This window comes from Balaenoptera physalus (assembly GCF_965194825.1).
Source record: "Balaenoptera physalus genome assembly, chromosome: 12".
NCBI lineage: Eukaryota > Metazoa > Chordata > Mammalia > Artiodactyla > Balaenopteridae > Balaenoptera > Balaenoptera physalus.
Window position 1 is genome coordinate 10,472,397 of NC_138897.1, and position 26,717 is coordinate 10,499,113.

Below are 26,717 nucleotides of genomic sequence, written 5' to 3' on the forward strand. Positions count from 1 at the left end.
CAGAAAGTGTGAGTAGCCAATCTTTCCCCATCATAAATCCTCAAATTCTGCAGTGAATAATATTCCCCAAACTCAAATGTTTTGGTTTCATAAATATATAATTTAGATGGAAATAAACTTTCTAGTTAGAATTTTTATAACTGTATTAAAGTAGAAAATTGAAATTTTCAGTATTTACTTACAAAATTATTTCTTTTTCTTGTTTTAAAAATTGAGCATGGAAGACTTTAAACCAAATCATGGACTATTTCTATTTATAAGGAAAATAAGAAATCTCAAATTACATTTTTATATACACAGTTGAACAAAATTTGTCAATTATGTATAGATAATTGATGACTCAATCCATGATTATTAATATTCAAATGGATGAGAAAAATCTCAATAGTTTTCATTTATAGCCAATATAATATTCAATAGAATGATAGACATGAATTTTTCATCTTCTTCTCGTGGCAACACTTCTCCAGAATGCTGACCTTTTTGAAGTATTCTGTATCATTGAAATATACATGTAGAATATGAAAAGAAACTCTGTTACCAGCTTAACCAATTTAAGTCTTGTTTCTTGGATTAAATAAAAATGTTCATGGAAAGTTTTCCAAATTTGTTTTAAAAAGTGATCCATTACAATATAGTTCATACAAATTTTCTAAAGTATTAGGTTGCAATTATGTCTTAGAGAATTATTGTATTTACGTTGTTTTTTAGTTTGTCTCATGTAATGTATGAGAGGACAAAGTGCTAGCTACCTTTCCACACAAGTACAACAAAAAGGGCAAAACATCTGCAGATATTGGTCTTCCCTTTTTGTCTTTACTATACTTAACTTTCTTTAATCAAAATTTATTTATAAAATGAAAGTTGGTAACAGTACCAACCAGATATACTTCATGTAACAAGGATCAGAGATAGGATACTGCATTGCACACTTTTAAAATTCATTCAACTGAATATAATAATAGTAGAAAATGGGTTTTGATTGACTCATTTCAATGCTCAATATTAAAGATTTAACTATTTAAATTGTCATTGAAAAATAATATCTAGATAATCATCTCCATATTTGTATTAGAGGTTTTTTCATTCTTCACTTCCAGTAAAATTTATGGAACATGTGCCTCCTTCTCAGATACACGGTATTTTTATGTTGTAGAGAATCACATTTTAAAAAATGGTTAGAGATTCCTAGATCTCCTCTACTGCAAAAGCATATGGGTGTTGGATGAGACTTCTAGGAAGGTTGAATGATAGCACACATACTCTCTCCAAAAACAAGGATAAAACTAGATAAAATTGTCAAAAGTCAACATTTCTGGAAACTGATTAGAATTACACCTCACACTGCAAAGTCTTTATTCAAAAAGACTGCTGAACCCCCATAAGAATGGAAGTCTATGCCATTTTGGCCTGAAAATGCTCCCATGTCAACCCCATCTCATAACTCTATTGCAGTAATTCTTCCAGGGCAGGGCAGGCTGCTTTAATGTGGAAGTAAAGCACAACCTATAGAAAGTCACATTCAGATACTCTATCAAAAACAAAAAGGGAGAATCCAGAAAGGGAGCAAACTGCTGGAAAAGGCCAGCATGCAGCTACCCTGAGGTGGTGATACTGCTTGAGACAAGCAAAAATCTGGAACAAAAGCCAGACATTTAGCAAAGACACCTGGAAATGAAATAGTCAAAACAGATCTTACTGAAATTTCACATATCCCTCATGGTCTGGGAGGCAGCTTGGTTTTGCAAACTTGTGAGCAGGCTCAGGAGAAAGCAGAGAGAATCTTAGCTATCTACTCATCCCTAAGGAACATGAGGTCTTGATTCGGCACAGTAGAAGTTACAAAGGACTTGTTAACTGCCCGAATTTTGAAAGTGGTCCCCATACAACAATAATATCCAACAGCAAATAATGAATGCTGATTGGGTCAGAGTGTTTCAGCCTAACCTCTGCACCCATTTTCACTGGAGATCACCTCTGACTAAAGAAATACTAACTCAAAAAAGGTGGAGGAAGATTGGGCCTTCATTATAATAGTAAAGCTAATTTTTCCAATTTGTTTCAATCCACAAGTCCAAAAGAAAATTAGAAACACATACATATCCTAAAATTATTAGTAACATGAATTCAGAGAGTATTCAAAGACTTTTATCTATATATCTATATCTTTATCTATATTTTTTTCTGGACTAAAAAGGAAAGTTTGAACCACAGTCAATTAGCTTGATGACAGCCTTCGATCAAACACCATTCACAGTTGGTGAATTCTTCACCTGGTGACAATTAAAGAAGGTAATTAGGAGACTGATAATATCCTTAGCACAGGACTCCTTTGACACAAACACTAACCCCTCCATATTGGTCCTAAGGGAAAAGTGCTTGCCAGATTAGTAGTTGGCTAAAGGTATGAAACTTTTTCTCATAATAAATGATGAAATCTACTAAAAAAAGTTAGTTTAACCTACATTCATTAATATAATAGGTGATATAAATAGGACCAAAAAATCAAACAAGTAGTTGTTGGGGAAACTTAGGAAATTCCCTGAAGGTAGTACCATGCTTTGACTGTATTTAACTTTCACCCACTCTCTGCACCCTACAGCATAATAAGTAAAATATAATCTTATATAAATGTTCATTATACAGTATTATGATTTGCTGCACATTCTTTTGTCTGCCTTTCTTTTTTTGTCTGCCAATAAGTTCTCCTATTTCCTTCAAAGAACAGCAGGAGTTCTGTCAAATTTTCATAGGGTGAGACACTGTGAGATGTAGGAATAAAAATAAAGAATTAATCAGAGTGCTTGTAAGATTATTTAAAATGTATCTTATAATTTATTTCAACTTTCTGAATTCACAATTGATCATATTTTTTCATAAAATTTCACTAGGAAACTGTGTGAAGAAATTTATCTGTATTTATTTTAAGACATCTCCTAGGCTTAGAAATAATTAAATAGCAAAATATATCCTAGGTAACTATTTATTCACATTCTTTTAGAATAAGGCTTTTCTCCCATCCTTCCTAATGCAAAAATTCCCTTTGCTCAATGCCATGAAAGCATTAGGGAAAAAATCATGCCTGGTTTGTATCAGTACACGTAACTGGGTAAAACAAAAATACTTTCATTCAGTTTAGGGTCTCCTACCCTCTACCAATATGTTTGCATATAAATCTTTAATATCTGAGAAAATTGATTTCTTTCATTTGTAAATTAAGCAAAATAATACCTGCAAATCACTCTCATAAACGTACTGCATTAATCTTCTGAGACAATGAATAAATGAATAATGATACCACTTCATAGATTTCAGGGAGTTTTAGAAATATAGGCTATTTTAATTCTGTGGAAATTAAGGCTAAATTAACTGTTTCCTATCAAAATAAGTAAAATACCTAATGCTGTTTTAAAGCTTACTCTCTGAGAAGACTGCAAAATGTTTCATATAATTTCTCATATTTAGTCCTTTCAACCATCCAATTACATATACACTAAAGTGACCCACATTTGCACATAAAAATACTAAGGATAAAAGAGGCTATTTCCTGCTAAAGATGACACAAATAAAAATTGGAAAAAGTAGGATTCAGGAAGTTTGACTCCACAGAGCATAGTCTTCAGATTTTTAGTAATTACCACCCTGACATATCATTTTAGGGCTAACAAAAATATCAAGACAGAAGAAAACAATTCTCTTCAACAAGAGATTTATTTGAACGCTGTGTCCTGGTTATCGGCAAGGTAGTTAGTGTAAAATTTTATTTGGTCTGAAAGGTGAATAATTTGTGTCTGCTTTATCCATAAATATATATTTTCTATCAATCTCCATGCAAAAATCTCTACAGAAATGTTCATAGCAGGATTTTGACAAAATTCAAACACTAAAGACAACCTAAAGGTCCTACAATTGATGAATGGTTTAACAAACTGTGGTATATCCCTGCATGGAATGCTACTCAGCTATAAAAGGGAGAAACTTATTAATATGTACAACTTTGATAGGTCTCAAAGGAATTGTGCTGAGTAAGCAAATAAACTCTCCGATAGTTACATAATGTATGATTCTGTTTATACAGCATCCTAGAAATAACAATATTATAAAGTTGGAGAGCAGATTAGTGGTTTCCAGGGATGAAGGAAGGATGTGGCTGTGGCTATGGCTATAGAGTGGTTCAGCACAAGGGACCGTTCTGATGGCGTAATTCTGTACCTTGTGATGAATATGCATAGAACTAAAGGCACACAAACACACACACACACACGAGTGCATGTAAAATAAGTGAAATCTGAATAAAATTGATGGATCATATCAAAGTCAATTTCCTAGTTGTGATATTGTACTATAGTTATCATAGCCGTTACCATTGCAGGAAACTCAAAAAAGAGTACATAGGATCCAGAATCTCTCTGCATTATTTCTTACAAGTGCATCTAAATCTACAATTATCTCAAAATGAAAAGTTAAAAAAAAACAAAATGAATTCAGACTTACATAAACCAATTTGTATGAAGAGTTAAATCATTTTAGAAAAGTTTTCTGCAAAAATCATCAGCACTTTATATATTAATATTTATATTTAGAAATAATTTATCAGAAATGTATCACAGCCTATAAGATCAGTACTGTTAATTAGCAGCAATAGTAACAGTGGCAGCAGCAGAAACATTCTCAAAATTAAAAATTGTCAAAAATTATTCATGATCTTGCATTTGCCAAGAATGACTGATGTTCCTTTCAATTATTTCTATTGAAAATGAAGTTGTTATGAATATGAAAGTATATGAAAGAATATGAAAGAAATATGTAAAAAATTCAATTGTATTTCTGAAAGAAAGCAATGAGCAACTGGACACTGAAATTAAAAACATTACTAATAATGAAAGCATCAAAATACAAATTAATTAAGAATATATTTAACAAAATATCTGTAGGTGCTGTAAAAAAAACTGCTAAGACAAATCAGAAGAGTCATTATTATTATTATATTAATGCTCTACAAATGGATCTATAGATTCAATATGTTCTGAATCAATAATGAAGACAGTGTGGTTTTGACTCAAAGGATATATACATATACACATATATAACTAAATGGAATAAAAAGTTCAGAAACAGACTCACACATACAGGGCCATTTGATTTTCAACAAAGGTGCTAAGGCCGTTCAATGGGGAATGAATAGTTGTTTAAATAAATGATGCTGAAAGAACAGAATATCTCTTCTTAAAAAAAGACTCCATCATGCGCTATAAAATTACCTTGAAATCAATCATAGATGTAAATTTCAGAGGTAAGAGAATAAGTCTTATTAAAAACTATAGCATAAAAACCTCTGACCCCAGGTTACACAAATATTTCTCCATATACCCAGTGGAAAAAAACATAAATAAAAATTCTAAGTTTGACTTCATAAAAATGTAAAACTTTTGCTAACTTCCAGCTATAAGATAAATAATTTCTGGGGATTTAATGTATAGCATGGTGACTATAATTAACAATACTGTATTATATACTTAAAAGTTTTAAGACAGTAGAAAAAGAAGTTCAGCCATTTTGGATTAAGAAAAAAAACTTTTGCTAACAATAAGAAACTGTTAAAATACTAAAAGGTAAGACATAGGCTAGGAGAAAATAGTTTCAAAATATATATCTGTCAAAGGTCTTGTATCTATAATGTATGAAGAACTCTCATATGAATTATAAGAAGGCAAATAACTCAATTAAAAATGGTCAAAAGACTGAACAGACGGGTCATAAAAATAATACAAATCACCCATAAACACATCAAAAATTGCTCATCACCATTTGTCATCAGAAAAATGCAAATTAAAACCTCAATGATATCGATATGGCTAAAATTTAAAAAGCTGGGCAATATCAAGTTTAGCAAGGATGTGGAACAACTAGATTCCCAAACACCCGGTGGAGCACGAAATTTTTCAATCACTTTGGAAAATTTCTTAAAAAGTTAAATAAGTACTTTCTATATTATCATGCCCCTCCCATTGCATTTTAAGAAGAGAAATAAAAACATATGTCCACCCAAGACTTACACAAATGTTCATAGAAATTTTATTCATAATAAAACAAACTAGAAAAATCCCTATTGCCCATCATTAATCTACTCAAAGGATAAACAAATTGTAGTATATGCATATAATGGTGAATTACTCAGTAGTAAAAAGAAAAGAACTAAGAATACACAAAATAACTTGGGTGAATCTCATAAGGATTGTGGTAAGTAAAAGAAACTGGGCCTTCCCTGGTGGCGCAGTGGTTGAGAATCTGCCTGCCAGTGCAGGGGACACGGGTTCGAGTCCTGGTCTGGGAAGATCCCACGTGCCGCGGAGCAACTGGGCCCGTGAGCCACAACTACTGAGCCTGCGCGTCTGGAGCCTGTGCTCCACAACAAGAGAGGCCGCGATAGTGAGAGGCCCGCGCACCACGATGAAGAGTGGCCCCCGCTTGCCGTAACTAGAGAAAGCCCTCGCACAGAAACGAAGACCCAACACAGCCAAAAATAAATAAATAAATAAATAAAATGCAAACCTTTAAAAAAAAAAAAAGAAAGAAACTGGACACAGAAGAATACATCCTATTCAGTTTCATTTATATAAAATTCCACAAAAAACAAGACTACAGCTATAGGAAAAACTGATCAGTAGTTGCTAAGGTCAGGGTTTGGGGGAGGACCTAGAATCCAAAAATATATGAGGGGACACTTGGCATAAAAGAATTGTTCTATATTATGTTTGTGGTGGTGGTTACCTTCCTGTATATATGTTTCAAATTTATCATATTGTACATTTAAAATTGATGAACACACACACACACACACACACACACACACACACCACACATGGTGAGTTTAAAGATAAAATCATTAACTTATCCCAGCCTCTCTAAATGGCAATGATACAAAATTAACATTTGGCTTCCAGGCAGAAATGCATCCTAGGGTGCTCTTAAAAAACACATGGTCTCAAATGCCTTAAGCACTGTGTAGTGTAGAAAAAAAGAAGCCTCTAAATATCTTACAGACATGCATCTTAGATCCGTCTATAAAACCATGCCTCAGTTTTTTAACGTTGTTGTCCCTCAGTATTTTTACAGAAATCTCAAGGCAGAGAAGGGCTTATCTCAATGATGTATGTGGGTTTGGCTTTTATCTACAGAAGTGGATATTTCTAATGGAAAAGAAAGGATGCTGACTTTTATCAGTTATTAAATAAATTACCTGCTTGACTCATTAGCACCTCAGCCTGAAACAAGTAACAGAACCATATAATGGGACTCTTTTTGCTTGGAATCAAGAGAATTATTGCTAGAGCTCTCTCTGTCCAAAAGACAAATCTCCTCTGTCCATTTGTTAGGTGTAGCAAGGGATGTATATTAGGAAAGGAATACAAAATAAACACATTAAACTTTTCTGTGTCTGTAAACTAGTAGCTTTTAGAAAAATACTTCTCAAGAGTTTGCTGTGTGAATTCGATAGCAAAAGTAGTGGCTAACCTCTTAGATGCTGTAATCCAAATGACTAGATTCAAATCCTAACTCTGCCACTATCTGTAAGTATATCCTCAGGGTAACTAATTCATCCTGGATAGACCTCTGCCTCTTCATCTATAAAGTGGAGGTAAAAATAGACCTACATCATGGGACTGTGATACATTTAGGAAATCCTCTCAAAAATTATTAGCACATTACCTGAGAAACAGTAGTACTTTATAAATATTAGGTGTTATTAATACCTAATATAAATATTAGGTGATATGAATACCATGGAAGACATATCATATAGTAGGCACCCAACAATCTATTTTATTTTATTCAAATAATTTTGAAAATGTGAAGAAAATTATAGAAATAAAATAATAAAATGATATCAGCCAAAATATACATTAAATGAAGGTCCTATATGATATATTACCACCTGTTTTTCATAGCCACATTACTATATTATGATAGTACCAACATTTTCCAGATAGATAGACAGATAGATAAAACAGTTATTGCTAAGGACTTAACACTGAAGAAAAATCAAGTAAAGTAAATAAGAATATTTCAAAGAACTATATAGAAATTGACTTTTTATAGTTTTTCAACTTATATGTAAATATATCTGTAATATAACATTATGTTAAATATTTTGAAACATTTTCTAAAACATTTAATATAAAACGTTAAAATATTATAGTTAAGAAGATACTAAACCTCTTCACAAAAATTCATCCTATATACTTTGCTTAAACTTCAAACAATCTTTTCTGTAGTTTAGATAGAAAAAAACAATTTGACAGCAACACATGCTGTATATTTTAGAATTTTTACCTAAATTCTTGGGCCCCAGAAGTACTGTGAGATGTGCCAGAGGTAATGATCTGGGCAAATTGAAAACTGTGATACTGATTAGGCAAATAAAGAAAGATATCACTGCTCTGCATGAATCATTACCAAACCATTTGATAATGTTTTCAGGCATTATCCACTGACAGACTTTTATCAATGGGTAATTAGAGCAATACACATAAAGGAATAAACAGAGCTTCTAATTGGACCAACACAATAATCATTTCTTTTCAGAAGAAACCAGATATAAAAATATTTTATGAAATTGGAAATATGTACTTAAATATTTTTAATAATAATGATACATTTTTGGAAATGTTACAAGGACTTAGAAAAGTCTATAAATTCAGGATTTGAAATAAGAACCAACACCGTCTGCTCATCCTTTCAGGTATGCCCTTGGTTCTATTTTATTCTTCACAGATGTTCTATGTAACCTGGTTATCATCACTGCATCTACTCTCCAAAGGAAATAAGAGCCAGAGCCTCTTTTCCTAGCCTATTAGTCAATGAGCTAAAAAATAACAGGAGAAATAGGGACCAAAGTATAGCGAGATGGGATTCTTATTTAAATATTTATATTTGATATATTGAACAGATTGATGCTACAAAACAATATGTCTAGACCATCTTTCAGATACCATCTAATATCAACTAAATCTGATTTTTCAAAGTTTACTCTATCAAAACTGTCAAGTTAGTAAGTATGCATTTGTCATCACAGTTAATTAGGTTTGTGAAAATATCTGACATTATATTTACAACCCGTTTATTTTTCTGCTTCTGATGTGGACAACATAGAGACAAGAATTACTGACAGAACTTTTTAAAAATTCATGACCTGATATTACAAGAGATAAAACAGAAAAATCACAATAGAGAAATAGAGGGAAAATAATAAGTAAGAAAGAGAAATAAAGATGAGAAAGGGGAGACTAAGGTCAATAATAAAACAGAGGTGATAATTAGAAATATTAAAATATTAAAAATATATTAAGAAGCCATTATATAAAACTTTAAGATAATAGTTTCACAAAGATAGATGACATTGATAAATTTCTCAAAAGGCACAAAACGCTACAACTCGTTCAATTAAATAGATAACTTGAAGAGCCCTATACTTATTAAAGATATTAACTTAATAGATAAAAGCCTCCTCACAAAGAAAACTCCAATCTCAAAGAGCTTCTTGGTGAATATCTAAGAATTGTGAAGAGATAAGACCCATTCTATTCAAATTCTTTGAGTAAATAGAAAAAAATTAAATAGAAAAGTAGAGAAGATGCCGAACTAATTTTATGAGGCCACTAATATCCTGATATAAAATGACATATGTAAAAAAGAGTTTCATTGTTTTTAATGAAAGAGAGAAAACGTCAAGTGTCTATATGCTAGGATATGATATATAAAGAATGATATATCAACATAGTAGAAAACTTTGCATTTATACAAGTAAAATAAGAACCTTTCTATATACTGTATGTCCGCACACTTGTATGCCGTTTAAACAGCTCCAGGTTTGTTAATGCAAGAAGCAAAGTACAGAACTGTGACTGTAGTATGAAAATATTTGTGTAATAAAATGAAAAAAAAAATCTAAGAATAGGTACCCAATTTTGCTTGTTTTTGATTGCCTTTTTAAAACGAAACACTGGAAGAAATGATGAAAAACTAATAAAATTAGTTTATTCAGTGAAGAAGGGACAAGATGATGTTGGGTTACTTAGAATAAACTTAACTGAGCAAGTGACATTCAAGCTAGGATCTACAGAATTTGTAGAAAATTGTCAATTGGAAAGAAACAAGAATTCTCTCAGGATGAGGCTAAAACATTTGCAAGAGAGTGTGGAGCAGGGAGCTTGGCACACATAAAAGCCCACTACGGCAGGTAGAGATCAGAAGCCAAAAAATGGCCAGGAAATCAGATCTGCTAAACTCTGGCAAACCTGAAATCAGCCTTGGTATATTCATAATTACTTTGCAGAGTGACATAGTTCCTTTCCTGTGTATGAAACTGGCATTATAATTAATCTTATGATCTTATGGCAGATATCTTGATGATTTTTATTAGGCTTTTTGAAGTCTTAAGAAGAGCAAGTGAGCAGTATTCTTATAGGCACTGAAAAGTCCTGAAACTAGGTAGGAATCACTGGCTTCCACGGATACAACAAAATGCCTTACCGATTTTTTGCGAACAGGAAAACAAATCTTTGTTTTCACAGAATGCTCAGACTGGCAGGTACCTGAGAGTCCACCTGGCCCTGCAATCTCATCTCATGAGCAAAGATACTAAAACAGGTAAGATTTGCTCAAAGTTTCAGCTTCAGAACTAGAACAAGAACATACAATTCATGATACTAGTCTATTGCTCTTTGTTCTAGAACAATTCAAATTTCAAGAAGTAGTTGGAAATTTAGTAAAACACATGGTCAAAAAATATATAGTCACCATGTAGATCCACATACAAAGTATAAACAAAATATGTTTTGCCCCCTAAAAATTAACTATCTTAAATTAAATGGAAATCAAATCTGTTTGTGTTTGGATAGAGCTTTATTCTCTAGCAAATGCAAATTGCCTCACCAATGAACACATGGTCAGACACCCACATTCCTTTCCCAGGCATTGAATAATAAGGAGTCATCATTTTTCTAATATAAATAGGTGTCATAAGAATTTCAGAAGTGAAACATTGAGATCTATCTTTCACTAGTAAAAAGAATGTGAAATATGAAAATATTTAGAACAACTTTTAGAAAATACTGGATTTTTAATTAGTGGGGAAATGGTTTGATATTTGAGATTTAACCTGACTTACTTTTTATCACTATTAGAGAAAAAAATAAGAAGAGGACAAAAACCAACTGTGTCTGGATTTGGTTTATAAAGATTTTGTTTTAAAGAGAGTCTTCTTAAAATTCTAAAATCCTTTACAGAGTATTTTCAAAGTTCTTAAAAATATCTCCAGTTTAAAAGTTTTACGAATATGTTTGAACATAATAATGTAGATCTCACTAATTAGCTGAGATGCAAAAAAAAGTTTTATAAGTAATTATAATGTTGTAGGACAGTTAGTTCACTCTTAAGGGAAGTAGTTCAAATATGTGCACAGTATTCCTAATGATACCTGATGATCTGAAAGGTAAAAGCTTTATCTTCAAAATCTTTTCAAACTGATCTTCCAAATTTCCTTCTATGTTTAATAATAAGTAAATGGGGGTAAGAGCACTTACATGATTCCTCTCCATTTCCTTTCTTTCCCCAGTTTTATTGAGCTATAATTGACATATAACAACAACAACAAAAATATGGGAGTGATGTGGCATGATGGAAGTGTTAGCTAACTTTATTGTGGCAATCATTTTATCATATATAAGTATCAAATCAGCATGCAGTACAGCTCTCCATTCACTTCTCATAAAAATAAGATACTTTTCTGAAACTTAAAATAGTCATTTATATTAATTAAAAACCCTATCTTAACTGTATTAATTATAAAATGAAGCCATTATATTATAATCTCACAAATGGAAGGTGATCCTTTCAATACAATGTAGCTATAAAATTTACCAAAAACACTTTTTTTCATATATCGCCAAATTTATACACGTCATCACGAATTCAGCTTAATTTCAAAGAAAGCATGAAGATATATTGCAAAATCTAAATTACATGCTTTTTTTCCCAAAAACTGAAATATACTGCTTAAGATTGATTGTAGTTACTGGAATAACTCTAACCTTAGGTTGTATTTTAATGACTTGAGAAGATGATTTTTATAATTACCATATCAAAGCACAAGCCTAAACCACAGAGAAGTTATTTATTGGAACTTGCAGAACATCACTTGAAGTCAGAACACATTGTCTCCAATGTCATTCAATGTAAACATCTAAATTCGCAAGAGCACCCAACTCTACAATGTACAGGGAACACAGAATCCTCCTTCTTAGTCATCAAGAATCAATTATCGGGCTTCCCTGGTGGCGCAGTGGTTGAGAGTCTGCCTGCCAATGCAGGGGACGCGGGTTCGGGCCCTGGTCTGGGAGGATCCCACATGCCACGGAGCGACTGGGCCCGTGAGCCACAATTACTGAGCCTGCGCGTCTGGAGCCTGTGCTCCGCAACAGGAGAGGCCGCGATGGTGAGAGGCCCGCGCACCGCGATGAAGAGTGGTCCCCACTTGCCACAACTAGAGAAAGCCCTCACACAGAAACGAAGACCCAGCACAGTCATAAATAAATAAATAAATAAATAAATAAAAAAGAACGTGAATTTCTTAAAAAAAAAAAAAGAATCAATTATCATCAGATTTTTTTGTAAAGTGAATGTAATCACAGCTTTTATAAAGACTGTCAATATCAAGCTGGGTTTTATTGGAGTTTTGTTGTTGTTGTTGCTGTTGGTTTGCTGTAGATTGTGTGTGTGTGTGTATTTTAGTGTAACTGAGTTTGTCCTCTCAGAGATTTTGATTCAGAAGATCTCTAAAGAGACGTGGGAAGAGCTGTGTGTTTTCTACAAGTTAATCAAATAATTAACATTGTCAGCCAAGATTAGAAAATTTTCTATAAAATAAAAAGGAAATCAAATATTCACGGTTAATCGAGTTTTATTTGTAAACTTCTTGTGTAAATGAATACATCTAATTTGATGAATAAGCACTTTTTCTTTACAAAAGAAACTTTCTCTTCCTGCCTTGTATACTTGTTCAGTATACCTCCTCTAGCCTGGACAATACAAATTATTCTTTAGTTAATTCGATGCCTGAGTGAAGAAATATTTTGATATGCATGAATAAATTGGTGAGATCTTTTTGTAGGGATTTATCTGCTTTTACGGGAAAACTTTTGAAGCCCTGGAATATAAGTTATACAGGAAACTGTGATTTGTATTTTAAATTGATTACTATAACGTATTTTCATTACAAGAATAAAACCTAGAGAAAACACAGAGTAGCTGCCAAAATTAATGGGAGAAGATAATGTGGTACACTTATATCATGTTTTGCCATTAAGGACTTGGGTAGACAACCCAACAAAAATACAATTTCTGCTACTTTTATATGCAATCTGACCTTGAAATGGCTAATAGTTGCCTTTAAATTATAAACTTATCATTTAAAAATGACCTAATATGTTTATAATCTTAAAATACACTAATAAAAATATCCACCTTATGGATTTATTGTAGAGAATATGAAATAATGTATTTGGAGTGGTTATCACAGTGCCAGGAAAATAGTAAGTCCTCACTAAGTAGTTATTAAGAACCAGGAAATAGTCATTGAATCAAGTGTAATTAAAGATAAATAAAATATAGCTTGTTTTATAACAAAAAATCTCAAGGACAGAAATTAAAATTTCATTCAAATTGCCATTAATGCCCAGTTATGACTGTTTTTCTATAAGTTATACTGAAGATAAAATATAAACTACAATACCCAAACAGTTCTTCAATTCATCCCTCTTTCATTATTCTAGAAAAAGAAAATGTCGATATCAGCAAGGCAAAACTAACAAAATGGTTGGTGAGAAAATAAATGTAAGAAAATGGTAACCAAAGCTAATTAGAATATCAGTTGACCAAAAGAAAAAAAACAACAGCTCAAAAATTTGAGAGATATAAAAGAAAAATATTATTAATTTCCAGTATATAAGTATTAGGGGGGACAAGACAGGGATATAGGGGAAGCAGGGTAGTTATGGTGGCAACAAGGACACTATTAATAAAAGATTTGGCTTTCATGATGGCAAAATGTATATGACATATGCTCCTAGAATGTGGTAATTTGGATTGGAATTTCAACATCTTTTTTTTTTATATGTCAATTATATTTTATATTATGTGTATTTGCATGGCACTCAGGGCATATTCATAAAAATAAAACACATCGTGAACATATTAGTATTATAATTACCCACATAAGGGGATGGACCATGATGCAGCTTCCATGCTCTATTATACTGTTCTCTCTCTTGTGTGCTTTATTTCTCTTTTTGCTGAAGAAAAGATGAAATACTGCTTTTGGCAGGAAATATTTACTCTATCTGCCAAAATTACTCTTGGTAGACTGCAACTCAAGTAGTAAATATATTTTTATGGATAATTAGTTGATTGAATGTCTGTGTGAATTAGAGGCTTTTTAATATTCATGACTAATTTATAATCTATGAATATTTTATTAATTTCTGTTTTGTTTGAAATAATGATGCTACAATAACACAAAACCCAAATACTTAACATTAATAAACTCTAAATAATAAATCAATGACAATTCTGTGATTAAGTATCACCCAAAGCTTCCTCGACATAACAATATAATATGCAAAATACAAATACTGTGGCTCAGGTATAGAGATATGTAATCCATTATTTTCCTTATAAATTAGAAAATCTAGATGTAGAACCACCTTCATTGTTTAGAAAATCTAGATGTAGAACCACCTTCATTGTTTTCAACACTTTTTATAGAATCAACTACAGGAAATCGTCTCCTTTTTTTTTTCTTTTTGGTAGCAGAACTCTCATCTGCAGAATGGATTTCAGCACCCATCTGAGAAAGATACACACATTTTTGAGACAGACTTTCATTTATTGGATTTATATATTATCCTGCTTAGATTTGTATTTAAGCACTTATATTGTAATTGTCTACTTTTTTCTTTCACTGATTTGTAAGTTTTAAAGGACAGACATAGTATATTATATTTTGTTTTTGTTTATGTCTTATTTTCCTGGCTCTAACACAATAGAAGTTTTATATGAATAAACAAATAAATTATTTGCTCTGAAATTACAAATGTTCTCCCAAAGAGTCATAGGGGAAAAAAATGTTTAATTCGAAATATCTAAGCATAGGATGATGAACTAGTATCATAATTACCCAATTTATTCTAAAGTCTGCAAAATAATGTTTCCTACTGTGGGCCTCATCTTTCAGATCCTTGCACCTCATATCTGATTATAGTCATAGCTTCTCTGCCTACAACAACTGCAACTTTTTCCACTACTGCCCGAATCTGAAACCACCACAGCAGAAATCCAAGCAGGTGCATGCAGTTGTCCCTCATGGAGACCAAATCTCTAGTCATTCCAGCTAAACAATCAGAAACACATTTTTGAAAGATTTGAGGAGTTGTAAAGGACAGCTCCACTAGAACACTGTCTGTGTATGTCACCTTTCTGACTCACATCTGTATCTATGGAAGGGATATTTCTGTAACAGAAAGCCAGCATTATAAAACCTAAAACAGACCAACCATTTAAATGAATATATTTTAAGTGGTTTTATCAATTTTTGGACCTCACTGAAGCTACAAAAGTTACATATTTCTCAAAAACCTCTTCTTGTATTTCTCCATTTTGGCTTTCTCTATTGACTAAACTCACTTCATTACCACAGAGCAACTGACCTCTAGACAGTCAATCAAAAAGAGAAAACAAGCATGGTGAGCAAATAGTACCATCTTATATTTTGCAAAAAAAAAGAGTAAACTGTTTTTTGAGATCTGTAAATAATTCTTCAGCTTTTGAGATCATTGTTACTATAAATGTATTAATCAAGAATTGAGAGATGGGGCTTCCCTGGTGGCGCAGTGGTTGAGAATCTGCCTGCCAATGCAGGGGACACGGGTTCGAGCCCTGGTCTGGGAAGATCCCACATGCCACGGAGCAACTGGGCCCATGAGCCACAACTACTGAGCCTGCGCGTCTGGAGCCTGTGCTCCGCAACGAGAGGCCGCAATAGTGAGAGGCCTGCACACCGCAATGAAGAGTGGCCCCCGCTTGCCGCAACTAGAGAAAGCCCTCGCACAGAAACGAAGATCCAACACAGTCAAAAATAAATATAAAAATAAATTAAAAAAAAAAAAAGAATTGAGAGATGCCCAATTACTCAAGTCAAACTCAATATCCATTGTACATGTTTTATGTTTTGGAAAATTTTATACACAAATACAGTAAGTCAGAATAACACAGGACCTCTTATGGTGAGTCTTTATTGATATAGAATTCTGCCTGAATACTATAAAACCTTAGTTATTCAAATTTCTAAAATGTCTTAACAACTAAATTATAGTAAGAACGTTATAATTTAAGAAATGGAAGTATAAAATACTTCAGTTTGATCCCCTGCTATTCCATATATTAGTATGTAAACAAACGCTAGCTATAGTTATCAAAAGAGAATGGCACTGATAAAAACAGACACATAGACCAATGGAACAGAATAAACACCCCAGTAATAAACCCACACATATACAATAAACTAATCTTTGACAAGGGCACCAAGAATACAAACCCGAAAAGCACAGTTTCTTTAATAAATGGTGCTGGGAAAAGTGGATGTCCACATGCAAAAGACTGAAGTTGGACCCTTATCTTACACAATACATAAAAATTAACTCAAAATGGATTAAAGATTTAAATGTAAGACCTGAAATCATAAAATTCCTGGAAGAAAACATAGAGGAAAAGCTTCTTGCCATTGGTCTTGACAATATGGTTTTGAGGATATGACATCAAAAACACAGGTAACAAAAGCAAACATAAACAAGTGGGACTATGTTAAACTAAAAACATAGGGTTTAACCTTCAAAATTTATAAGGAACTCATACAACTCTTAAGCAAGGAGGCCATTAGACGGTGGCTCTAACCAGGTGGAAGCCTATGTAAGCAAACCAAAACCTAAGCCTGAAATGCCTCAAGGTTGAGAAATCAAAACGCTAAGGACAACCAATCACAAACAGGCGTTCAACTGTAGCCAATCAGCAAAGTCCTTACTTTGCTTCCACACTTCCTCGATGGAAGCCTCTCCTCAGCGCCTGTCGGCGGAGCGCGCCTAACCACTGCCAGTTTGCTGCTGCCTCATTGGCATGGATTTTTGTTCAAATAAACTCTTAAAAACTTGAATGTGCCTCAGTTTATCTTTTAACAGTTCTGGTGTCAGAAGAACAAACCAAAGGGACCCCAGCAGCCCCCAGGAGCCCCGAGCAACCAGGCGGAGGTACCTGCTGAGCTCCCTGGAGCCGCTGCCCGCTCGCTGCCTCGGGCGATGTGGGGACGTCCCCTCGGCTCCCGGTCCTCGTTCAGCAGCTTTGCGTCACGAGCTTTCAGACTCTGAGCACTTTTTTTTACCAAACTGGGTCCCGAAACCAACCGGAGTTGGCCTACGTCCGACTTAGAAACCGGACGGGGTCCAGGGTCGGATCCGGTCCAACTTAGAAAGCAGTCCGTGTTCCAGTTCTAACGGAGTCCGGGTCAGACTGGTTCCGACTTAAGCACCGTCCGGGTCCAGCCTCGGACTGGGTCTGACTGAAAGTGGGCTGGGCCCGTGTGAGGCCTCAGCTGAATAAAATTTTATTTTAAGGCTGCCCAGCTGGTAACCTGACCAAGGATGATCTTGAGTTACGGTGGCCACAGGGGAGAACTTTTAACCGAGAAAAGCTCGTCCATTTAGGAGGGGCCCTCGAGGAAAAGGGCCTCAGCTGGGCACGCTCTACAAACGGTAGAGGGAAAATTATTTTCCTCGCCTACAGTTTCCGGTGACCAAGTGAGACCCTCTGGGATGCCCCGCTCGCTCTGGAGCCTGCAGACAGCAACCCGGGAAAACTGGCGAAGCCCACAAAGGTAAGAATTCTTACCAAAGTCCGCTCTCCCAGCTGTGCATCTGTGTGCCTGCTTGAGACAATGGGAATCTAAAATGGTGCAGCCCCTCTGGATAATATTATGGAGGTTCCTCAAAAGATTGCAAAAAAGAACTAGTATATGATCCAGCAGTCCCACTTCTGGGTGTATATTCCAAAGGAAATAAATTCAGTATTTCAAAGAGCTATCTGCACTCCCATAGTCACTGCAGCGTTATTCACGATAGCCAAGATATGGAAACAACCTGAGTGTCTGTCAATAGACGAATGGATAAAATGAAAATGTGAAATATTATATATATATATATATATATATATATATATATATGTATGTATGTATATATATATTGTTGTCTTCCCTCGGGTGGGTGGAGTGTCGGGGTTCCCAAAAAGGCAAACAAGGTGCATTTGGAGCCCACAGGGCGCACTACGTGACTTGGGGTGTGTAGGGCGAGTCCACGCCAGTCTTGGTGGAGGGGCAGGGGGAGGACATGCTGGGATGCACCGTGCATCGGGGTGGAGTCAACAAAAGGCAGAACGAGGCCCAAGTCATTGCAGCCACAACCAGTCTTTCCCTGAGGAAGCCCATCTTGTAGAATCTCGCGAGATCCACGGGGGCCGGTAGGCAAGTCCTGGGAGGAGAAACGCCTAGGTGCCCCAGCTGCCGCGGGACCCTGGACCTGCCCTCGCCCTTAAGGAGGCTGGCTCACACCACGCATCATGAACCCCAATTCTTGTTACGCACCCTGCCCAACTCAGAGTCACACTGCAGTGTCGCCTCACCCCAAGGCCCTGCCAGGTTCGGGGGTTGGGGAGGGGGTGACATGCTCTGGCCCAAAGACTGTGCAGGAAGGGACCAACTGAGACCAAAGTGGGGGAGTGAACTTTGCACGCATGGGCCACAAACCTATAGCCTTCCAGGAGTCCAAAGGCCCTGGGGGGGACTTGAGCTTCTGGCACTGAATGATGGGGCCCAAATGTGAGGTCTGCTGAGGTCCAAGGCCACAGCAACCCAAACATGCTCATTCCATGAAATGTATTTTTTGTACGAGTGAAATATTATTCAGCCACACAAAGGAAGGTGATCCTGCTATTTGTGACAATATGGATGAACCACGAACCTAGAGAACAGTATGCTAAGTGAGATAAGTTAGATGCAGAAAGACAAATACTATATGATCTCACTTCAATGTAGAATCTAACTCACAGAGCCAGAGAGTAGACCAGTGGTTGCTGGGGGCTTGGGGAAAATAGTGAAATGGTTGGTCAAAGGGTACTAACTTTCAGTTATAAGATGAATAAATTCTGGAGCGCTAATGAACAGCATGGTGATTATAATTAAGAATAATGTGTTGTATACTTGAATTTTCTGAGAGTATATCATAAGTGTCCTCACCACACACACAAATGTAACTATGTGAGGTGATGGATGTGTTAATTAACTTGATTGTGATAATCATTTAGCAATATATATGCAAATTAAATAATTACATTGAACAACCTAAATATATACAAATTTTAATCATGCTTCAATAAAATTGGAAAAAATAAATACATGGAATATTTGAGTTTGAGTCCCTGCTTTTCCATAGATTGGTATGTAAACAAATAAAAGTTGGTACCTTTGAACTTCAATTTCCTTTTTCAGCCATATATTTATTAATATTAAATATATATTTTGCATCAAGTGTTTAACAGTTGATGCAGATAGAAAGATGAATAGGGGTGATACGTTTCCCATGAGCCTGTAGCCTTAATCAAAACAAAACCCAATGGCAACTATCACTTTATTTTTTTCAAAATATGTGACAAAGTTTAACTTTATGGATTTCTAATTACTTCCATTCTAGTTAGAATTACTTAGGTTTTATAAATTTTATTTCATCAAATATGTCATGCTGTTTCTAAAGAGAGTTACACATAGCTAAGGATATAGCTATTTCCCCATTACTTCACTGACAATCAGTGAACACAAGATTTGTTAAAATATTATCATCTCTTAAAATTTTCATTACTTGGTCTTCTAATACTTTGCATAACTGGAAGAAAAGCACATGTACTTGGAATTAAAATTTTTAGGCAGAGTAGAAAAATGCTAAAAGATTATTTATAGATGTTTAAATCTTTAGAGAATCTTTACAATCAATATTAGAATTACCTACTCTAGAATTTATGTTTATTGTATAAGTAAAAACTGAAGCTGATACTAATTTTTCATTCACTTCTCTTAACATGGCTAATTCATGGATTTTAAGAACAATTTATTAAAGTTATTTTATAGGCATTTTCCCCCTAGTAATGAGGACTTATATATTCCAAACCAACATTTAACATATATTTTATACGTGTCTTAAAAGAGACACGTATAAAATTTATAGAGATTCAGAAGAGAAATTGTCTATCTGCACTTGAAAACCAGGGAAAATTTTTATAGCATTAACAACATTTATGAGCTGAGACTTGGAGGGACACGTACTTACCTGATTATCACGGGATTTTAACTATTTGTATTTGCTTCCGGTCGGTTTCTCCTGCCTGTGGTATTGAGGAACCTTATAGCAAGTAGTGGGCATGAGATGACTCTATTGATTTGGGTCCAGATTTTCCGTTGTCATTAAGTCAGGCTCAGTGGTATCTCTTAATCTTTGTCCCGCGTGGTCCCAAGCAATTCAAATCAACTTGTTGCCTTTTTAAAAATCAGGCCTTAATCAAAAATTGAAAATTACTTCTCATTTTCTGCCAGCTGGTTCTCAGAGCACAAAATCTTTATAAAAAAGCTAAATCTAATGCTTCATTTTTCTATTTTTATTTGTTATAACATTAATCCATGCAAATACTGGTATTTTGATATGTAAAACTCACCTAAAATTCTGCTTTGTGCAATATTGGAGATAAAGAATCCTCTTGTTTGGGCAAAAATAAAAGAGCCTCTTCTATATCAAATACTACCTAAGATGTTTGCCTCAGTTTCTCAAAAACCTTTCTCTCTACGTTTGTTTCTTTTTCACCACCAAATACTTCTCAATGAAGCTGCAGTTGAATTTTAAAAGTTTCCAATGGATTTCTTGCTAACTTTAATGTTTATTAAAAGCCTCAGATCAAACCAACCTCAAATGAACTCCAGTAGTATAATTATTTTTGGTACCAGAAGTTATGCTCCACCATAAATTTTATCCCCATCCTCCTATGACACCTATGACCTCTTTGATTTTTACTTGCTAATACAAAGTGAAAATTAGAATCAAAATCTTTTATGTCAAGAGCATGGTTGCTGTAGAGCTTGATAGGGCAATGTCTTATTGATAATATTAGTCACTATATTTTAGGTAATAGATTCACAGTACTCTTAAAATGTTCTATACTTGTAAACTACAACAGAAAAAAAGTATTTCTGTGGACACATTTACATTGTGTGCATACGTGGCTATTTATGTTGTTATGTACTTGACAGATAACCTAGCCAGGATACTGCTTCCAGAATTATCTTGTTTGTTTCAGGATTACATCAGGAACAATAGATATCTAATAATTATGTTCTGCATCCTTAACATTTATAATTGGTTTCCTCTGGCAGTTGATTACAGATACGGAGAAAAAAGAAGGCTACCCCTGTAAATTGTTTTCTTCCTTTGGTTCTGTCAATTGCCGTCAAAAGACGTTTTCCTGTATAATAATGATTAGTTAAATATCCTAACACAGATTTCCATGATTGTTTTAGCCAGCATTGAATGTTTTGCTTAGTTCTAATTATTTTAACAAGATTGATTCAGCTAATGTATCCTTGGTTATTTTTTTTTAATTGTTAGGTATTTATTTGAAAATAAAATGCACTGTAGGAAATTGATTTCAGCTTCAAGAGAAGAAAAGTACCTCATATTCAGACTGAGAAAAAGAAAATTAAAAGACCCATCTTGAAGGCAAAGCTCAAGTCTTTAAATTCTCGTTCATAATCCATGATTTTTATAACCCTACACCTCTTTAGTGATTTGAGTAGCAGTCTGTGAATTTTGCCTAAAATCAGTTCAAATGCTTTTCACATTTGAGACATATTTTACAACTGTAGGACTCAGTTAAACATATTTAACCACTAATCTATATTACAATGTACACTGACCATTAAATAGATCCTAGATAAAATCTGGGGTTGATTTTACTTTAATCAGAGACCCTATAAAGCGAGGGATTAAATAAAATAGATTAAACACAACTAGTTATTAATAAGGAATAAGAACAACTAAGAATAAATTATTAAGGTGAGAGAGAGAGACAGACAGAGAGAGAGAAAGAGTTCTTTTACATTCCAAAGAAAGAGTCCAAATTTCAGTAAAGGTGAGTAAAGTGTAATGCAGCAAGAATTCTTCACAGACCTTTCAGCATTCAAAGTATAGCGTGCATGCTGCATGGTGCAATTTTACGAGCCTGCAAAATAGTAACATTAATGGCCCAAAATCTTTAAAAATCATAAGTCTGCAAAATGATTCACTTGCCATGCACCTTGAATATTAATAATATTCAAGTAGTTGAATTTATTAACCTTTTACGTTAATGGTCAGAAATGAGAACCATTGCATGACAGAAGGGAAAAATGTTTCTGATGGCTATTGGGTTTCATTTGACGTTAATAAAAACCATCAAGTACATATTATGTTAGATTAGCCGAGATCTGGATTCCATATGACAGGTCATTATTATTAAAGGCAAATGGAGGGTATTTTCAAATACACCCTGGAGTGAGGTAGACTAAAATACAATGGTGCACTCTTGAATGTCAAGGACATTTTGTGCAGTGTGTAATGGAAAACTACAAGTAATGTGCAGTTTGGGAACTATTTCATGTTCCTCTGAAGACCTCAAAGCATCACACTGAATATTTTATTGGAATCTGTCACCCTCTGCCATGGGTTCAAGTGCATAACAAATATTTATGGGCAGTCATCGTGTTGATGACAGAGAGAATGTGTCAAAGCGAACCTCATCATTATAGTTAGCATATGAGGAAGTGTATAATGTCTTACTCTTCCTATCTCTCCTTCTTTTTCTTTTACTTAAAAATAATCAGTCAAGTTTTGTATAATCTATAAGTCATCCCCTGTTAGAAAATCAGTGTCATAAATGCCTGAGTGATTTTTCAACAATGTAGTAAGTGATAAGCTGACTAATTATGCCTTCCTAAATGTCAGCTATACTCATTAGGAAGTGTGGAGACCACTGAGAGTAGGAAAATTTTGTTTTAAGAATATTAAACTTTTAAAGTATGCAAATATTGGTAACCTCAGAAATAAGTGCTTTGTCACAGTAAGGAAAATCTAAACTTAGACTAGAAAAAAATGTTATTGTTCAGTGTGAGAATTTTTGTATGTAATAAAAGCAAAGAACTTGCAATTAGAAGACCTGAATTAGGCTACGTTCTCTACCTATTATTTAGTAGGTCAACCCTAAGTAAATGGCTTAACCCCCCTGAACCTCTGTTTTCTCAGTCTTAATCCAACCCATGTCACAAGGTGTGTCCAGAACTACATATAAATAAAACATTTTGTAAATTATGAAAAAGTTCAGGAAATGAAATGAACTGTTATTAATAATTGCAATTTAAATAGTAACAGCACTGATCATTATTTGCCTGAGGTTGGGGGTGAGGGTTCGGGGGAAGGCGAGTGCAGGAAGAATTACAAAGGGGAATAAAGAAACTTCTGGGGATCATGTACACGTTCATTATCTTGATGTGGTAATGGTTTCATGGCTTTATGCATATGCCAAAGCTCATAGTACATTTTAAATATTTGTAGTTTATCATATGTTGATTATAATAAAACTTTTTAAAAAATACAAGGACTACTACCATTATAAGAAAAAAATGAGTGGGTTTCATAAATATCATATTGGATGAAAGAAGATGGGCGCAAAAGAATGTACCATATACTTGATTCATGTAAAGTTCAAAAACAGGCAAAAATTACACAATATTAGAAGTCAGGGTAATGAGTACTATTAAGAAAGAGGGAAGAAGCAATAATTGAGCAGGAACAAAAAGAAAGGTAATAGGTATTGAACATATTCTATGTCCTTACCTGGTTTGTAGTTACATGAATTATGTTTATGATAACTTCTTGAGATGTACATGATAATTTGTACATATTCATTTACATGCATTATACTTCAATTAAAAAGCTCATTTAGGAAAGAGATGATTTGTGAGCAAGAAGTGTCACCTGAGTTGGAACTGCTTGACCACTAGTTGCATACTTTACCAACTAGGAGAACTGAATTATTTACCTGGATAAGGAAAGGTCTGTATCCCCAAAGGAATATATCTAAGAATTTCAGTTCTGCAGCTCTACTAAGCTGTTAACTAACAAAAGACTTCTTTCTCTCACAAGAGCAAATCTTAGACTAAAACAGGATATTATCTAGTAAGCATGTAAGTCTGAGTTCTCCACAGAAAAAGAACCAACACAATACGTATACACAGATTTATTATTAGGGATTGGCTCACACGATTACGGAGGCTGAGAAGTCCCAAGATCTGCAGTTGGCAAGCTGTACATTCAGGAGTGTCAGTGCTCTAGTTCCAGTCTGAGCCCAAAGGCCTGTGAACCAGGAGAGGCAGTGGTTGTAAATTCCAGTCTGAGTCCCAGTCCAAAGTCAGGAGAAGACGGATTTCCCAGCCTGAACTTAAAAATAATCAGTCAAGTTTTACATAATCAACAAGTCATCCCCTGTTAAGATATTCGAATCATTTAAAATCAAATTAGATTTATCTATCATCTATCTGTCTTTTTACCCAGTCAGGCAGAAGAAACATTCTCTCTTACTCAGCTGTTTGCTCTATGCAGGCTGTGCGCATTTGATGAGGCTCACCCACCCTGGAGAGGGCAACCTGCTTTACACGGTCCACCAATTCCAATGTTAATCTCATCCAGAAAGACCCTCACAGACACACCCAGAAATAATGTTTAACCAAATATCTGAGCACCCAAATATCTGGGCACCAACTATCTGGGCTAAGGACCAGTCAAGTTGACACAAAAAAATTAACCATCACAATAAGAAAGGGCAAAAGGTCAGAGGAATCTGAGGTACAGCAATGAGAATGGCATAAAGAGAGTTCAGGGGCAAACAAAATGCATCGAATGACCCAAACTGAATCAAATCTACAGGGGTATGATTTAGTGTCTCCAGCTGTGAATTCCAGAGACCTTGGATCTTTCTTAATTTCTTCTTCGAAATCATACCAGTTTCATCACCAGGCCTGCCCATACTACTTAAATGTTGCTGAATTCCTTCTGATTTTATTTCTGCTACCAACAGTCTAATTCAGTTTGCCATCAGACATTAATTGGACCCAGTGCCTGTGCCTCTGATATAGTTTTCCTGTGTGACTCTTGCTCCTGCAATCCATTTTCTATCAGCCAGATTGATTTTTTGTAACATATATATTGGATCAGTCAGTTAAAGTAATTAATGCCAGTTTTCCATTGTACTTAGAATAACATTCCATAGTCCTCAAATGACCCATAGGGAGGGCCCTGCATGAATTGGTTGGTTCCCACCTTCCTCTCAGACCCTGTATTATACTCAGTAACTTGCTCTCTCCATTTCAATATTAGCCTTCTCTTTTTGGGAGGAATTCTGCAAATTAATCTTACTTTTCAGAGCAGTCCACAAACTGTACTCTTTCCATGGAATGCTCTTGCTTTATTCATCCATAAGCTGACTCCTTCATATCGTTAAAAGCTCAGCTTTAATGTTACCTTTTCAGAGAGAATGTCTATGTCAACCTTTTCTAAAGGGAACATAGTTCACAGTTTTGATTGATCACTATGAGTTAGACACTATTTATAAAGAGTATTAATCATCCCAAATTATCACTTGCTTCCATTGCCAGTTTTTTCTGTATCTGTTTGTAGCCAATTTGGGCAGATAGAAATAGATGGGAAAAAATTAAGGGACACCTGTACTGTCTCTCCTCTCTCTGTACTAAGCTAGCACTAACTGTAGTAGCAAGAGTAATATTTCATTATTAATATGAATATTTTGATATAATAACATACTCATGAATAAAATGTTGAATTCCCATTTTCTTTATTGTGTAAGATTTGAAATTTTATAAATATTTTATAGGTCATCAATGTGTATTTATTAATGTCACTTTTATTCCATAATTGAAGAGCATGAATTAACTTTGATATAAAAGTCATTCCAGTAATTTCTCTGATGAAATAAAATCCAAATGGGGGAAATAACTGAAAATGAGTCCAAGTATCTATTTGAATGCATAATTATTATCTATGTGTCTAATGGAGCTATTCATTGAAAGTGCCTCCCTGAAGCTGCTGCTTCAAAAATGTGTAGGAAAGAGTACGAGGTAGATATATATTGAGATAAAAACTCCTAGTATTAAAAAACTCATCTGTATACCCTGCCAACTCAGGGATTTTCTTAATTCTCTGCACAAAGCCATGCACACCTTTGGGGCTGCCTGGTAAAAACTGTGAATCAGAAACATAAGCAGGTTGATTTATTTAAGATATATAAAGACAAAAATAATGTATATGGGAATAATTGTTTTTATGGATCAGCAATTCAATATGAAAGAGGAAAATGACTCAAGAAGAAACAAGTTAGGGTGGAAAAATAAATAGAAATATGCATAGATATAGATACAATTACATGTATAGTGAGACTCATTCTGATACTGATTTATATGTCTACATTGTGGG

At 34.4% G+C, this 26,717-nt stretch overlaps 1 protein-coding gene and 2 long non-coding RNA genes across 3 annotated transcripts in view; 2 read left to right on the top strand and 1 right to left on the bottom strand.

The window, feature by feature from the left end:
- LOC309639119 overlaps positions 1-26,717 on the bottom strand; it is a 1,037,414-nt gene that overhangs the window by 716,474 nt on the left and 294,223 nt on the right. The window lies entirely within an intron of this gene.
- Positions 1-26,717, top strand: part of LOC309639132 — a 932,641-nt gene that overhangs the window by 295,874 nt on the left and 610,050 nt on the right. The window lies entirely within an intron of this gene.
- Positions 1-26,717, top strand: part of CDH19 (cadherin 19) — a 277,276-nt gene that overhangs the window by 50,879 nt on the left and 199,680 nt on the right. The window contains exon 2 of the mRNA XM_082415896.1: positions 16,226-17,980. The gene's annotated coding sequence lies outside the window, so the exon portion shown is untranslated. The remainder of the gene's footprint in view (positions 1-16,225; positions 17,981-26,717) is intronic.